Source organism: Rousettus aegyptiacus, unplaced genomic scaffold, assembly GCF_014176215.1.
Source record: "Rousettus aegyptiacus isolate mRouAeg1 unplaced genomic scaffold, mRouAeg1.p scaffold_m13_p_1, whole genome shotgun sequence".
NCBI lineage: Eukaryota > Metazoa > Chordata > Mammalia > Chiroptera > Pteropodidae > Rousettus > Rousettus aegyptiacus.
This window is the reverse complement of record NW_023416284.1, coordinates 148,531,159-148,548,899: the sequence shown is the minus strand read 5'-3', so window position 1 is coordinate 148,548,899 and position 17,741 is coordinate 148,531,159. Positions and strand designations below refer to the sequence as shown.

The 17,741-nt window shown below is 34.3% G+C and overlaps 1 protein-coding gene across 5 annotated transcripts in view; it reads left to right on the top strand.

Moving 5' to 3' along the window:
- Positions 1-17,741, top strand: part of HS3ST5 (heparan sulfate-glucosamine 3-sulfotransferase 5) — a 139,511-nt gene that overhangs the window by 30,227 nt on the left and 91,543 nt on the right. For 2 of the 5 annotated variants that reach the window (XM_016136967.2, XM_016136969.2), the window contains exon 2: positions 14,564-14,677. The exons of 1 other annotated variant lie outside the window; for it this stretch is intronic. The gene's annotated coding sequence lies outside the window, so the exon portion shown is untranslated. Of the gene's footprint in view, positions 1-13,713; positions 14,678-17,741 lie in introns of those variants that run through there. 2 more of the 5 variants (XM_016136970.2, XM_016136968.2) reach the window with 2 other exon arrangements.

The window sequence follows — 17,741 nt, the reverse complement described above, 5'->3', positions numbered from 1 at the left end:
CATAATCTAATATTGCTTCTTATGAGCGCGAAAACCATGTGGAAGAAATTTCACCCTTAATAGTGGTATCAATTATATAAGAATTAGTTGTCTCTTTGGGGTAATAATAATGATAATTAACAATTATTGAGTGCTTATTGTATGCCAGGCACTATGGCTTTACAATACTATTTCATTTAACCCTTAATAACCCTACAGTTTAGACACTGTTATTTTTGTTATTAAATAGATAAGGAAATTATGGCACTGAGAAGTTGCTAATAAACTTCTCCAAGGTCAGCTCCTGGATTCAAATCTGGCACAATGATGTCACCAGAGTCTACTGTCTTAAGGGACATGTGACACTATCTCAAACACATGCTAATGTTGTAGCCTTTGTAGTACCTCAACATAACTAAGCTCTTTGTGTTCCAAGAGGTGTACCCTTTACTCACTAGGATCAACTCGCGACTTATTTCTCCTTCAAAATATGATTCAAATACCACCTCATCTATGAGAACTTTCTCGTCTTTTCCAAGGAGAATTATAGTTTTTCTTCCTCTAAGCTCCCATGACACACACACACACTGCTTTTCTCTCGTTGTCTCTGTCTTTCTGTCTCTCTCTCTCTATGCCATATAATATAGGATGTGTATGTGTGTGTATAAATAATTTCTTTTAACCATTACTATAACTTTTAACCTTTAATCTTTATATATATGTATATGTATACATCTATAAAGATTATATATATAATTTCTTTAAACTTTTATTATATTTACTATATTAATCCATTATCACTTTTTATGGATCTGTTCCTTCCTGATTAAATCAGGAAGCAGGTAGCTTTAATCTCCAGTGTCCCACACATCAGTGATTAATCAGAGCTTCCTGATTTAATGTGTTCCATAAATGGGCAAACAGGGTATTAACTGCTTAGTCTTGGTTCCATAAAGACTGTTGTAATGTTACCATGACAGATTCTGGGGGGGGGGGGGGGCGGGTGGGGGGGTGAATAGACACTTTTATGGTACTGTCGAATTAAATTAAAAAAAAAAAAAAAAAGAGGAAGACCAAACAAGAGTATAATAACTTTCTATGAAAACTATGGAGAAAAATATTAAAACCATATTATATGGAATTGAAGGTCATTATAAAACTTTTTAAAGAGAGATTGTGGTAGCATATATGTTTGGTTGACATTGAAATAATTTATTTCCTTTTACTTTTTAAGTCTAGGATAAAAGCTATGACCCTAGGACCAATATTTCCCAAAATATATAACTCTGAGGTCTCTAGCTGAATGATCTGTAGCCCTCCCTCTGAGACTATAAGCAGTCTCTTAAATTTTCAAAAATAAAATGTTACCTTTGATCTTGGGTGTTGCTCTTTTAATTGACACTTTAGAATTACAAGACTGTAGGCTCTTGCCTTGAAGTTTAGTTTTGAATTTATTATTCAACTTCTACAAAAAACTCTAACTGAAAGAAGTGATATTTAAAAAAGTGTAATTTGCCTTAGATATACAGTTCCTAGGTTTGTGCTCTTGTCACTTAGTGTGATATTGGGCAAAATGTTAACCTCTCTGTGAAAAAAATGGGATAATAGTAGGTGTCTATCTCTTAAGTAATTAGGAGGATTAAATGAGTTTATGTATGTAAAGTGCTTGGAACAGTGTTTGATACATGATAAGTACCTTATGAGTATTGCAATCATAATTATTTAGTTATTTAGAAATCTATGTGCATACATCAGTTCTCAACAGAAGTGCCTTCAAAAATTCTTATAATATTGTGCCCTCCACTGACTGAAGATGATACAAAAATAACCCTGTGAAAAACATTTCTCCAAATTTATGAAAACCTTGTCCAAAGTAGCAGAAGTAATAATAAAAAAAACACCTAAGTAAAATAGTTGGAAGATAAAGTCGAGGCAATTTCTCAGCAAATATAGCAAAAAGATAAAAAGATGGAAAATAGGATTGAAGATTTTTTTAAAATTAGTGTTAAGGATGCTACTTTTGAATAATGAGAATTCTCAGTTTGAGAAAAAAAAATTTAATGGAAGGAAAAAATAATCATCAAAGGAATATTCTGAAAATTAAAGAACATGAGTTTCTCAAATGAGGGGTTCCATGATATACCAACCACAGTGAGGGGTTAAAAAAAAAAAAAAGACATTCATTAAGAAATTTTATAACATTTAGGGCAAAGAAAAATCCTTAGAAATTCCAGGGCAAAGATATATATTTCATATATTGAATAAACTATCAAAACAGAATCAGACCTTTCAACAGCAATATTTGGTAGCTAGAGATAAACAAAATCCAGGAGCAAAATTATTTCTAATCTAGAATCTATATGTACTATTGATTATTTGTCAGGATAGACATGTCTCACAATATTATATTTTTAGGTACACGAGATTCAGAAAAGTCTACCTTACGTGGACCCTCTTTCAAAAAACGTTTAGAGAAAATATTTCACCAAAGGGAAAAGAAAAAGAATACATACAGTTTATGGAATCAGGAAGCATAGATACAATCCAAGAGAAAGGACTGGGAGTACCCAGCATGATATCTAAACTGGTGCATCAACCAGTTTAGAATGGAACCAGGCAGAAAGCTCCAAGAAACAAAGAAATTGACAGAATACCTAAGGTATTTAAACATATTGAGAGATTTACACAATAAGCAAAGGAGAAGGATTGAAATGGCGATAAGCTATTGAAAACAAACTAAATGAGATAATTATTAACTCTGTAGGAGTGAGGATTTGTGCAAAAAAGGAAGCAATCATGGTATCCTACTGTGACTCATCTGAGAATAGTCACAAACAACAACAACAATAATAATAATAATAATAATAATAATAATAATAATGTATTGGTAATTGTAATAATCACTCCTGATCTAACCGAATTGGGAGAGTGGGACGATAGGAAGTGTTTGTGTGGGGCGTGCCGTGGGGGGGGGGGGGGGGGGGGGGGGGGGTAAAAGGAGACTAAAGCCTTCCAAGAGGGAAATCAATATTCAATGCCTAAAACTAATAATTCAAGGAAAAGTAATATAACCATAATATTTACAAAGATAGTCAAAAATGCTAAAATATTCAGCTGGAGGAATAGAAAGTAGTTGCTTCTAGAGAGCTGAAAATCATGGAGTGGGCAGGGTGCTGCTGTTTTCCCTAATAAGCCCTATAGCACTGTCTGTTTAAGGTATGTTCATTTATTTCCTTGAAAAAATAAAGACCAAATTAGCAAAAAAAAAAAAAAAAAAAGCCTAGTCTTAGTTGTCCTGGTGTTTACACCCTAAAGATAGAGACAGACATGATAAATAGGTGTGTAACTAATACATAGATTGGTCTGTAACTATCTATTGTGCTAAATGCTATGACAGAAGTTTTTTATTTAACCTTGTGTAAACTCATATGAAAAGAAATGTGGTTTGGTGTAGGGGAGCATTCCAGTAAATCTTTCCTGAGAGATATATTGGTACCTTATGGGGTGGGTGTCAACCTCAGTAGTTGGCAAAAGATCGTTATAAGTAATGAACTTTAAAAAGTAAGGAACCATCAAGTGTGGCTTCTGTTGGGCTGGAGTAACTAACTGCAGGATGTCACCCGGAGCATTCTGTTTAATAATGGCAAGGTTAGCCACTGTGACCCTGTGAAGGATAATTTTCTCTGTTCATGGAGATTAATTCTATTGGCTCTTGTAATAGGAATAACCACCTGAACCACAGACTGGGAGAACGTGTAAGGATTCAGAGCCTATCTAATCTTATCCATTCCTTTTGCGGTTAGAAAAGTTCAGATTTAATAGTCTGTCTGAAGTTTCAGAGCTATTTAATGCTAGAACCAAAGCAAAGACTCATATCTTCAAGTTCTTTATCGAGAACTCTTCACTACAATTACAGAGAAATATATAGTTTGTTTTTTAGAGAAACAAATTAAATTGAACTAATCATTAGTGTGGCCCAACCATAGAAAACTTTATTTTCTTTATTGAATGATGAGAAAAATTCCAAAAAATACTTTTTCTACTTAAATTTTGCATTATCATCTAAATTTAGTACTGATAGAAGCTTACAAAATAAATAATTTGTATTTTATATTTGTAAGTAATTACATGAAAATCTAATAGTGATAACTTGTTACAATATTTCTAAGAAATGCCTATTAATACTACAATGTACGTGACTTGCACACATTCTTATTCTGTTTTAAATAATGGCATTGTGTTTACTGTGGATACTTACATTGTAATAGTTTTAATCATGTTAAAAAAACTATTATATCTTAAAATATAATTATACTAATAAAACATATAAAGAAATATCTCCCCTCCAGAGGAACTTTAGAATTCAGGACAGCATGTGCACTAACATGCACATACACACTCAGATTTCCCTGAAGAAAAATGGTTTATGGAAATTTATTTTGGCAAAATAGGAAAGTTTTCTTTAAAATGTTCATATTGCTGCACCAGGACACTTTTACATTTTAGTCATGTGTGACACATGCTGACATCTCAATGAACTGGTAACTAGATATAGTAGCCAAAGTCAGAGGAACTGGTCTACATCCATTTATTCATTTCTCAAATATTTATTGCATATTTACTTTCTGCCAGGCAAGATTATAGGTGCTAGAGATACAGCAATACACAAAACAGAAAAAAATTAACCTACCTTCATTGAGCTTACATTCTCGAGAGAGTTAATGAGTCTAATGACAAACACTTGAAAGTGGCAGGAGCTTGAGTCCCCGCCCTGTCCCACATCCCAAAAAGGTCTTGTTCGGGCAACTCACACAGTTCCTGTGCTAAATATATGAAAAAATAGACAAAGAAAATGTATGTTTTCAAGTAGCTTGTCACATACATGGTAAATATTGATCATTTATTTTTCAAAAATGCATAAAGAATTCTTGTTTGACATGACATTTTGTGAAAAGCTACTAATCACCCTTATTCTATAAAAGCCGTTCTTCTTCATTTCTCTCCCCTCTAGAAAGACGGGCTTTATATAAAGACAGTTTTCTTGGCCTAAAAAGTATACCTCCATCTGTCCATTGTCCCATAATGTTTTATTTACTTTCCTGAATCTTGTCTCTGAAGAATTTCAGCCTGACAAAAAGAAAAATCATATTTTAAAACAAGTTAGGAAATCAAAGCTTTATAATGACCCGTTTCTGAAAGGGACCCCTTCCTGTTTTAGGTCCTGTCTTAATATTTGTGGAAATCTGATAGGGCAGTTCTGGTAACCCCCTAGTGTTGGGGAGTGGTGTGCGTGTGTGTGCATGTGTGAGTGTGTGCGCGTGCGTGTGTGTGTGTATTCTCCCATTTTGAGTCTTTCTCTCTTGAGTCAGAATTCAGGCTAAAATGTGTGAACTCTTGCTGCATAAACAATTACAGAGTAGATTTTCTTTTGTTTGGTGGCCATTTAGCCTGTTATTTGTTGTATTTGTCATTATTTGTCACTCATATGCAGGGCTGATTGGTAAATGGATTTGGTTATGATTGATAGAGCATCTTTCATGTTTAAAATTCCATTCACCAAGACACATCTCTGCAGTGACAGTGTAGTAAAACGGGTTATTTTTGTTGTTGTTGTCGCTTTGGAAATATGCTTTATTTTCCTTTATTGTTTTGAGCCAACCTAAGTTTATATATATACACAAAACAAAATCCAAACAACTAAAGGAAGCACTGGTATGAGCTGTCTATCATTGTATGCCTAAATACAAGAAAGGAAAAAGTAAGACTGTTTTTGATAACGTCAATGAATATGCAATTGGGGTAAGTAAATAACCACCAGAAACATCGCTGAAAGCAAATTGATTTACTCCAAAATTTTTTTCACATCCACAAAAGTTAGGTTTTCTTTTGTTCTTTCCATATAAATGCATAAATGAACTAGTTTCACCCAGTTACATAAAAGTATTCTTATTTCAGTAAATTTCCTTCTTTTGGGTTTATTATACGGATCATGGAAAAGTATGATTTTACAGTTTGTTGCTTTTAATGCACATTTATAAATTAAGAGTGCCAAATAAATATAGCCTTTCAAATAGCAAATACACTTTTACAAAGAGAAATTCTTTTATAACTAGAACACCTCTCACAGGACTAAGTCCTTTGTTAGTAAGATAAATTCTAGAAACAGATTTCAGAGTAAAGACCTCAGTGTTTGTTTTTATTCTCGTGAAACCAATAAAGTGCTGACAAAGAGTGCTATAACATGCCACCATAGTTTAGAAATAAGGCACATTCCAGATTGTTCTTTATTGCCTTTTGAGGACTAGATATTGCTGTCCTTAGCCACACTATCATAGAATATGCAGCTTTACAAAACAGCAACAGGATGGTTAGACCCATTTGAACCCCTTCTGAGTATCATATACATTTTTGTAAAATGTCAAATCTTTAGGAATACTGGAGTGATTATAATACCATGCCATTATGTTCCCATAAGTTTATGTCTGAAATATTATGAATTTAAGAGGGTAAAAAGATATGTTTTCTATTGCCCTTCATACCTTATTATTTCCTAGAAAATTGCAACCCCTATATCAAAAGCTGTTTCGAGTGTTATTATTTTAGATAATAAATAGAAGCATTACTTTGCTACATACTTACTTCTTTAAACCTGGATGTTAAAATGTCTAATGTTTCCTAAGCAAACCAGTAGAACTGAATTAACAGTTCTGAGAGGAGAAAAGGGGATGGGATAGGAAAATATAACTTTCAAGCCCTGGTGAAAAAAAAAAAAAGTCTACTTAGTCATGAAGGAAATGCAGATGTGAAGAGATGACAGAAATGAGAAACAGGAAGGAAGTTTGTCACCAAATCTCAGGGCAAGATTCTCAGATCCAGCTGCACAATAGATTCATCTTACAGCACCAAGTTCTGAGAATGACTAGAATATAAGTTAAGACCTCAAAAAAGAATCGGTATGTAGGATCTAAAAATAGATTTATAACCCAAAGCCTTTCTCTGTGCTTTTTAAAAAAACCTCTGCATGTTTAACAGTTATGCCTTTCTTTGTTTTGGGGGGATGGCGTGGGGTGAGGGTGTAGATTATCTATCATTTACTCTGAGTAGGCATTCAGTAAATGCTTTGTCGCTAATCCAGCTCCAACTCCATTTCCTGCCACAGCCTGTGGAGCTGAGTGAATGATGTCTATACCTGGGAGTAGGCGTGCATGTATATGTAATGCTCTGGGTGAATGAAAAGCAAGGCTAAGTTCTTTCAGAAATGTTCTCTTCGTTTTGATTTAAGATAAAAACAAAAACTGTAAGTTTCCGCATATGCTACAAGTGGCTTTTTCTTACAATGTACCCTTTTATATTTTCAATAGCATGTGTTTGTCTTCCTTGAAAAAAGCCCTCTATTCAAGGACCACATTGCAACCATAGATCATTTATGTATAATTTGCAGATGATAGACATTTGAAATTACTGTGACAGGTGTTTTCACATTGTTTCTACTCATCCGATAAAAAGTATATTGCCAAAAGAGCAGAGAGAACTTAAATTCTCCAGAATCAGTTTGAAGCGCCCTTTTGAAATGAGACTTGCTATAAAGAAGCATTTTGGAAAGAGGTGAGGATAGGGTGAACAGTTCTTGAGATGAAAATACAGTTTAGTAAAACATGTATTTCTAAGATAGGCACTATGTGTGTGGGTATACATACATACATACATACATACATACATACATACATATTGTCCTTTAATTTATCCATCATTACTTTGTCTTTGAAATTGTTTTCTGCCATCATCTACATGATGACCCCAGGAAGCCCAGAAGAGAGCCAATGAAAACTCCATGTGTGCTCCTGGTGAACTATTTCCATATATTTCAAAATAAGAAATAATAATTTCCTAAAGAGACAAAGAAATATGGAAGGTTGGAGACTAAGAAACACAGATAAAGAATCTCTTTTATATATGATGGCCCATCAGTGCCAGGATTAATGTGTAAAACCAGTCTGGCAGGTGTGTTAAGTAATTTATATGGGAATGAAAATTAGTTTTATATTACTTTTGCCGTAGAAGACAATGTTCCATAAGCTCATCATATTTTTAATCTTAGCTTAAGAAAAATACTACTGTGATTTTTTTTTAAATAAGAGTTACACTTATCTCTTTTCAAAGAGCACTTCCTCTTCCTTCCCCTTATAACCACCACCTTCCCCCATCCAACTTCATCCACTCTTCCCCTTATCCAAAGGCATTTGTGAAATACAGAAGCAGTTAAGCCATGATATTATTTGGGGTATGCTTAATAAACGTCTCCTATATGTGAGAAGGGATCTGAGGAGGTCAGCTAATGCAATTTCTCTTTCATTATTTATTTGAATTTTGGATGCATAGAACCCTAAACCAATTGCCCTAATTTGTCATAATCATACTTTAGTTACCCAAAGCTGCTTTATTAGATTTACGGTACTGTCAAGAGTATATTGATTATTACAGCTGTTGATTATCTAATAACAATATTCATAAGAAATCCTCTTCTCCAGCTCCATTTCTCTGATTGACCGAAAGGGTACTAGTTTTACATTTTCTCCTTTTCCAGTTGCAGCATCCCTCTAAAAGTTATCTGATAATGACACAGCAATATAAAGCAAGACCTTAAGCTCCTTCAAATGTCATACATTTGTCTCCATAAATTCTTTCTCCCCCTTTCAGTCAACCCTTGTCGTTATCAGGAGAAGTCTATATTATAAACTCAAATACAAGTATGACATTCCACCTTGCCCTTTTTGATAGAGAGAGGTGGTGTGAGAAAGCTCTTAAACCAATATGTGAAACTTGTTCCAGCCAAATGAAATAATCAAATGGCAATATCAATATTAACACATGCCATCTCAAACAGTTAATATTTTTTGAAGTGGTCACGTTTAACAGTTTGTGTTATCAACAAAAGGGGAAAAAAATAATCATTCATGTATGAACTTCTCACTCCAGGGATTCATTAATCTTTTTAATGAAGTTCGAGAGCATCCAGGACACTCCTCACCAGTCCCAGCAGCAGATATTTAATAGCGAACAAGACAGACGTTGCGTTGTCTGAGCCCTTGTGGAGCTTGCAGTCTATTGAGGATACAGGCAAGTGAAGAGACAATGACATCACTGCTGAACAGGAACTCGGACTGGAGAGGAAAGGGCTCTACAAGGGACTCCTGGCAAGAGAATTATCAGAGAAATTTTCCTGGGGAAAGTGACATCCAAGCATAGGCCAAAAGGAGGAGATAGTGATCTAGGGAGAGAGAAGCAAGAATGTGAGCTATTCAAGGAACCGGAAGAGGCCCTGGATGAATGAATGAGCAAGGGCAGGGCAGAGTAGAGATAGATGAGGCTGGCTGGAGAGCACCCAGGACCCTAGCCATGCAATGTCACAGTCAGAGGGGCACAGGATGAAGAGCAGTTGGTTGACTTGAGGTGCTTGTGGTTATCCATGTGAGGTTTCCAGTGGGTAGGATGATATGATTTTGAAACTTATGATTTGTAGGTAACATGTAAGTATAATTTGTTGAGATTTTCAGCTAGAAAATTCTTTGAATTTATCCCCTGTTACTTATATCTATATCTGTAGCTCTTTCAACAATTCAGAATTATATGCTTAAAACATATTTTATTGAGGAATTGAAGTTTTTCTGTTCTAATTACTCATCTTTAGTTTCTCTGAACTTTTTTCAACCAAACATGGATATAATTTAAAGTGCATTGCCCTAAAGAAGTACAAAATAGAAAATATAACATTCTACAGCATTACATTAAGAGTCGACTCTGTGGAAGTTTAATTCCCCATGCTTGTCAAAAGTTGTTAAAACATTGCTTACCTTTTTTGAATATAAAATGTGGGCAGACATGTAGTAATATATCAAAAAATGACACTTTGTCAAAGAGGGCTTTCATGGGAGAATGTTCTGAATAAAATGCGTTCTTTTAAAAAGAACACAACCTGTTTAACATTCCAAAGCAAACACAAAAGAACATCAAATGCCTGAACTTACTGCCAGTCACGGCAGTCAGTTTCATTTACCCTTTAATACTTTTTTTTATAGTCCAAAAATTGTTCCCCCAAAAGAATTATCAGTTTTATACCACGATAACCCTGGTATGAAGTAAAATAAAAGTAGCTTCGACTCTCCTCGAAATGGATTCTTTTCAGACTTACTAGCACTTCCAATAGTATGAAGATGATATGGTTGGCGATGTCTACTGTTAGAGTCAGCATAATTATATGTGAAGGAACAATTCCCTTATCTATTAGGAACACTTGCTGCAGTTAACTGTGTTTCACTGTCTGGCAGATGAAATAAAGAATTAAAATCTCAAACTAGTTTCCCAAGTTATTTTTCCCCCCAGTCCTTTTAAAATTGTTTCGCCTAGGAGAAATGGTCGCCAGAAAAGAAGAGAAAACAGATGGTATTTAAAGGCCTTAGCAAGATTAACAAAGCAGATGCTCCTGCATGTCTCCCCCTTCTTGCTCCTCAAAATACCTCTTCATTATGGTTATTTTGTGATGGTTCCAATCCTTCCGACCTTCTGAGGATGTCCAGAGTTAAAGCAATAACTGATAGTTGAAATGCTAAACGAAAAATCAATAGATAATTGGCTTTGATCACAATCTAATATCCAAATAGGAGGGATATCTGTATTTGTTACCTACATTCTTTGCAGAGAATGTGCCTAAGTCCTAGCTCTTGAGTGGGAATATCGTTCACTGTTTAGGGAACCAGGGAGCAGGGCTGAAAAAAACAGAAACAGATGGCAATGGAGGTAATTGAGATACTATATTGCTTAAAGGCATCCTGGTATGCCACATAATAGTACTAGTGTGAAAAAAAAAGAGAGAGAGAGAGAGAGAAATATTCTACACAACTTCACTGGATGTATAAGCTGAGTCTGATTTTATAGCCTGCTCAGAATTAAAATTCCTACAGAATGGGAGTGGGTGCGGAAGGTTGAGCTGATGTCAGAGAATGGTGGGAGCAGAATCCTCCAACTATAAGGTCTCATTGGAGAGTAGAAGGCCTAGGTTTTAATAAAATATTTGAAAATTCTGCATATCTTGGTATGAGAGGATACTAAATATTGGGAGCAACAGATTTTAGGTACTAATAGTCAAACCACTTTTTAATTAACTCACAATATTATGCAAAGGAGAAGTATTTTGCTGTGGTCATGGTGGTTGTAAGCATCTCACAATTGAAAATGCCTTCCTTAGACTTCTGCGATGGAGAGCTGGGGACAGCGAGGTACAGAGCCACAGAGTGAGGCTTCACATCCAGCTCCATTATTTACTCATTTCGTGACCCTGGGCAAGTGGCTCAGCCTGCCCAACCCTCACTTTGTTCATCTGTAAAATGGGCCTAAGAATACCACCTCATTAGACATTTAGTTCAGTGCCTAATACATATTCAATACCTAATAAATGGTAGGAATATCATTAATAAAGTGCACAACTTAGCACCAAGGACTGTAGGGTGTTCATGGATGTAGTTTCTCACAGTACCAGGAAACCTACTTCAGATGGCTATTGTGAGCATTTTAGAAGATCCTCATATTCTGTAGACCAGGAAAAATACTTCTACGTTACTACCCACTCTCTTGGTTCCTGTGTATGTAGACCATGTTGTTGGTTGAAATAGAAGTTAAAATCAGAACATTGTCTTTAAAACATTTTCTGGTTGTGTTATCGAATTAACTCAAAGAAAGTGCGGTGCAGAGGCTTGTTTTATATATGTATATGAATCATCTGCCAAAAACGGTTGTTCCCCCTAAATGTATTAAGGACAATATTTACTTATAAAATTTAAATTCCTTTAAAGTTTAAACAGTCATCTCTTTGGTTATAGATTATTATTGCCTGGTAGATTAAAGGATCTATCATGTACATAAAGAAAACACAATGATATATCAATATTTGATTCTATTACATAATAGCTATGCCAGAGACCCCACCGTCATACTTAATATAAATGGTTTCACAACTAAAACCAACAAAAGATTCAAGGGATCCTGATTTATTTTAATATTAAAATTTCACAGCACCTTTTGAGCTATTTTATGAACTAATTTCAAAATGAATGATACAGTAACATTGAGATTTAGCAAGTTATATTTAAATTAAATATAAGCATTTAAATAACCTAAAATATGAAATACAAGACTCTGGTAACAAATCATTAAAAGTGGAAATGGTTTATCATGGTTGATCATTATCATGAGATTTATCATTCTGAAATCACTCATTCCACCTTTCTAATGAATTCTTCCCTCTACTTATATGAAAGACAAAATGTATCTCTCTGAAAAGGCATTTAGTAAAAGGCAACCCTTTCCTGGGTCATGATTGCCAATTTGATATTGACTCAGAGCAAAAAAATCTGCTTACTACAGTCTCATAAATACAAAATTGTACTTACTATTTGCTAAATTATATCCAACTTAACTATATTTTAGTTCCATAAATATCTAAAAAATTCCCTAATACTTATAAAGCATTTATTACTGCAAAATAAAATAAATGTAATATATACATACACACTTTTTATAGAGGAGGCTCTGAGGGAGAAAATTATAAATAATTTTATGATTTAATTTTTTAAATTAAAATAATTTATCACAACTTCAAGAATAATAAAGAATAACACTTCGAAAACTTCATTTTATAAATTATAGATATATACTCCAAACTTTATATTTGTAAGAATATACAAATATATTGGTATATTCAAATTTGTATCATAAGTTCGTATAATTTTAAAAAGCAACCATTGGCTAATTCTCATACTGCAATGTAACTATTACTTAACCTGAACCCTAACACATGTTAAGTGCTTAATAAATGTTTGTAAATTAAATGAATAAACATATTGATAAACTTTATAAAATAACTTTTAAGGACTCTTTTAAAACCATCATTGCTATATCTTATCTTCTACATTACTCAATTAGAACAGCTAATAAAGCTGAAGTACATCTACTTACAGATTTGAAATATATTTTCCTGTTCTCTGTTGCTTTTCTGTGTTGTGGAATTACTACAAATGTTAAGAATAGAGAGAAATACCTCTGCTAGATGGGAAAAGGTGATTTAAAGGCAAGTTAGCTTGTTTTCTTCCTTATTCTAAATACCTGCAATTACTGATTGTCACATTTTTCTTTTGCTGTAAAACTGAACTAATTGCAGTTACTACCCTTAGGGCATGAGTTACACAGTGTAATGAATGTTGAGTGCCCTCTTGAGTTTAACATTTTAATTATTCATAATCATAATTATTTATTTGGGAACTTTAGTAATAATTCTCATTTACCAAACAAATTCAGAAGCAGAGGAGTTGAGACTTTGTTTTGTTTTACTTTATGTTAATGTCAGCAGGCCTGTGAAGATGTCAGAAAGTTCTCACAAGCAATGGAGCCAGTTTTCAGGCTAATGGGTGGATACTACTGAACTGTGCCATTCTGGAATAACTGAATGGATTTTTTTCTACTCGTTTTCTTATTTCTCTAGAAATAGTCAGGCAATGTTGGGATTGTGAGGTAAAGAATTGACAAAGATTCAAGTGGAAGAACTGAAAATAACGTGTGAAATGTGTTAATCAGAGAAAAGAGACAGTCAATTTGATAGCTGGCTATTAACCAAGTATATAAATTTTTAAGTTCTTTTCCTTTTCTTGAAAGTATTTATGTATATGTGTGTGTGTGTGTGTGTGTGTGTGTGTGTGTTACACCCTAAATATATTTGCCTACAATGGGCCCAAGAAAAAGATCGATATTCAAGATGAATAATCTGGCCTTTTTGGACTAGAATAATTTTTATGTCTACTATATTCAGACATATACTAGTGATTGAGATGTATTGGGACTGAGCTTTTATAATCTATTTAGATGTCATATACATTCTTAATAATAGCCTGAAATAATGAAATGCTGCTTTAAAAAAGTTTCACATTGCAATCTGTTTCATTTTTCCCATTTCTTTCTCTCTTTTTTTTTCTATCCCTTCAATAAAGCGCTTTAGTTTTAGAGCCAAACATGTACTCTGCTGCTAGAGAATTACTCAGGTCTCCTGGTAATTTATATTTGACTTAGGAAGAAGCAGCATTTGCTTAATATATTCAAGTAGTAACAAAAGTAAGAATAATTGATATGGATGATCATCATATGGCCTTATAAATGTCAGTCTGGAGGTATGCAATATTAGCATTTTTTAAGGAGGGTACATTTAACTACTTTCATCTGAAAACCTCAGCAAAACCAAGATTCTGCTACAAGAACACTGTCTGAAAGTACATGTGGGTAGCCCCAATTTACAAGTCCATCTCAGATCAAAGGGAATTAACAATTACATATTCCAGGGTTAGGCTCAAATATGAGTTCCGCTCTTCATCAGCAAATTGTTCAATAAAAGACTGGAAGTACCATTTAAAAAAAAAAAAAGGTTTTAATCATCTACAAAACAAATCTCTCCTTCCCAAAACAAATGTTTAACCACAGCTACTAAGGAACAGAAGGGGGGAAAAAAGACTAATTGAAAAACCGCTTTGCTTCCATCTACCCTCAGGTGCTAACAATCAGGGAACCCGCCCAAAGGACAGGTGGTAGGTGAGGCGAGGCCATGGAATACTCACCAAGCAGATAATCATCGCTGGAATAATTGGGAAGTGTCTGAATGTAGGTATGTGTACTGGAGACTTCTCTGTGATCTTGCAGTTTGTTATCTGACTTTTCCCAGTCCCATCCACGTTATACACCTGCTGTCTCATCAGCCTTTTGAAAGCACTTACTTGCCCGACATGGCACACATGTACACGTACACAGCCACTCATAAACCCCAGTGGCTCTCCAACAGGAAGTCCTCCTTACTCTCTTAGGTTTTTAAAACATATTACAAAATGACTTTGTACTGCTTCCAATCTCTAATATCAGTGTTCCTGTATAGAAACCTTCCTCCCCGTGGACACTGAGCCTTATTTCCTGAACACAAAGAGCCTTTGTCCTTGCCGCCCCCACTGTCAAAAATAACTTTCCCAGCTCTTCTCTTCTGGTTTTAGTTCTGTTTTCTCTACAACCCCTAAGTCAAGTTCCACCTGCATTACAAAATCTTGATGATTTCCCCATCTCCATATTTGCTCTTTTCCAAACTTCTGTAGAACTTGCAGTTACACACTTCCTCTAGCATTTGACAACTTGATTCATGTATTGCTTTTCTCTCTTTCTGCATATGTCCTGTGTCCTCAATAACTATTTATTTCTGGAAAGGCAAGACCTGTCACATTTTTGAATACCAGAATCCAAGGCAAGGGAAAATGGGCATGTCATGAGCTGCTCTGATGAAGTGAGGCAACAAAAGGAACTGGTAAGGAACACCGACTCTGGAGCTAGAGTGCCTGAATTCGAGTTCCTGCTCAGCCAGTTACTAGCTGGTGACCTTGGCAAGGCTGTTTTAAAAAACTTCTCTGTGCCTTAATTTCCTCATCTCTAAAATGGAAATAGTATTCCTATCTATCTCCTTGAGTTATTGTAAAGTTTATGTGGGCTAATAAATAAAAAAGGCTTAGAACAGTCTAATACATATCAAGCACTAAAAAATCATTACCTATTTATTCCTGTATACACAGTAATATTTCATCTCAGTTTTCACAATAATGCTATAAAATAGATAGCATCATTCCCATTCTAAAAACAGGAACCTTGTGGCCCTGAAAAGTCAGGTCACTGGCTAAAATTATGAGAATAGGCAGAATGAGAACCAAAATATATGATTCTAAACCCTGGACTGTTTCACTCTGCACATTGCCTCACGCACAGGTGCCCAGTGATTAGTTACTACCAATAATGACAAAATTTATTTTCCTCTTTTCTTACAATTTAAACCAAATTATGCTGAAATTTCATTAGATTTGAATTTTTAAAGACTATTTGCAGTGTGAAATGTTTTTAGTTGACTGTAAATACTTTTCTAACGAAATAATCCAGAGGAGGTGGAGTCTTTACTCCTTTTTGTCTGATGCAGGCTAAAATTTACCTCAACAAGCATTTCTGTTCCCAGTCACCGAAGAAGGATGGATAAAGTACCAAATGGCTCTTCCTAGCCTAGGGTATTTTATAATCTAGATGACACAATAATGGAAACAAAGCAAAAACATCTGACACATTTTTAACCCTTCATTTCTAGTTTCTTTTAAGACTGGCTCTTCTGTGCCCTCTCTCACCCCATGAACTAATGTAGGTTGGATACAAAAATAACACTTTGGGGCTGCGTGGAATGTGCCATTTCAGAGTAGACTATACAATGTTATATTAGTTTCACGTGTACAACATAGTGATTCAACATCTATATATCTTAGTATGTGATCACCACACTCAATATAGTAACAATCTGTCACTGTACAAAGTTATCACAGCATCATTGACTATATTCCCCTTCATCTTTTTCACCCATTTCCCCCTAATCCCCTTTGGAAAGCATCAATTTGATCTGTTTCCTTAAGTCACTTTTTTTGGTTTGGTTTTGTTTGTCCATTTGTTTGTTTGTTTGTTTGTTTGTTTGTTAGATTCCACATATAAGTAAAATCATACAGTATTTGTCTTTCTCTATCTGACTTATTTCACTTAGCATTATACCCTCTAGGTCTGTTTATTTTGTTCCAAATGACAAGATTTTATTCTTTTTTATTGATGAGTAATATTTCATTGTACATATACCATATCTTTACCTATTTGCCTATTAATGGACACATATTGCTTCCATATCTTGGCTATTATAAATTATGCCGAAATGAACATGGGGTGCATATATCATTTCAAATTAGTGGTTTTTGTTTTCTTCAAATAAATACCCAGAAGTGGAACTGCTAGGACTCTACTTTATTAAAAAATAAAAAAATTTAAATTAAAAAAAATGCTGTCATACCTGTCAGCTACGGATATATATATGTGTATATATATACATATATTATACATATGTGTGTGTGTGTGTGTGTGTGTATATATTTACTATCAGATTAGCTTTTTTTTTTTAAAAAAAAAAAAAAACTTAATAAATCCAGCTCTGTTTCTAATCTGTTTAAACTTAACACAGGGCTAATCCACATATGGTTTTTTCTTGTGGGGTAAAGTAGCTCTCCTACCTGACATGTAATTTTATGAATTTAATTTTCATTGAGAAAGAAATGAGGGAGACACTTTCATAAAGAGTGGTAAAATTTAAATTTTTAACAGAATTTGGGAAAACCAGGGCAAATTTGATCTAATTGTGCAGTATAACATAACTTGAGTTGTAAAGAAATGTACATTGAATTTGGAATTTCGATGAATAAATATTTCTAGCAAATGAATAACAGGTTTTCAATTAACAAAAAACAAGTAAACTGTAAAATATATAAGTTTTAAAATAATTGTGTTCTATTTGAATGGAGAATTTACCAAGAGCTCTGTTAAACTTGGCAGACTAGTCTTCTTGGAACCGCTTCATTTACTAGGAAATCATCAAGTCTTGTTCTTGTTGCTGCCAAAATTCCTTGGCTGCTGCTGCTTCGTTTATGGATCTGTAGCACTTAGCACTGTGCTGGGATGTAGTAGATGACTGATAAATCCTTGGTTAAATTAAATTTTGTCGCCCTACTGACACATTAAATATACTCTGCCCTCCTGGCCCACCACTGAATTTCAGAGTAACAGAGATCCTTTGTAGACCCAAAGGAACTACCTTTAGGTGAAGTATCACCAAGAGATGGCAT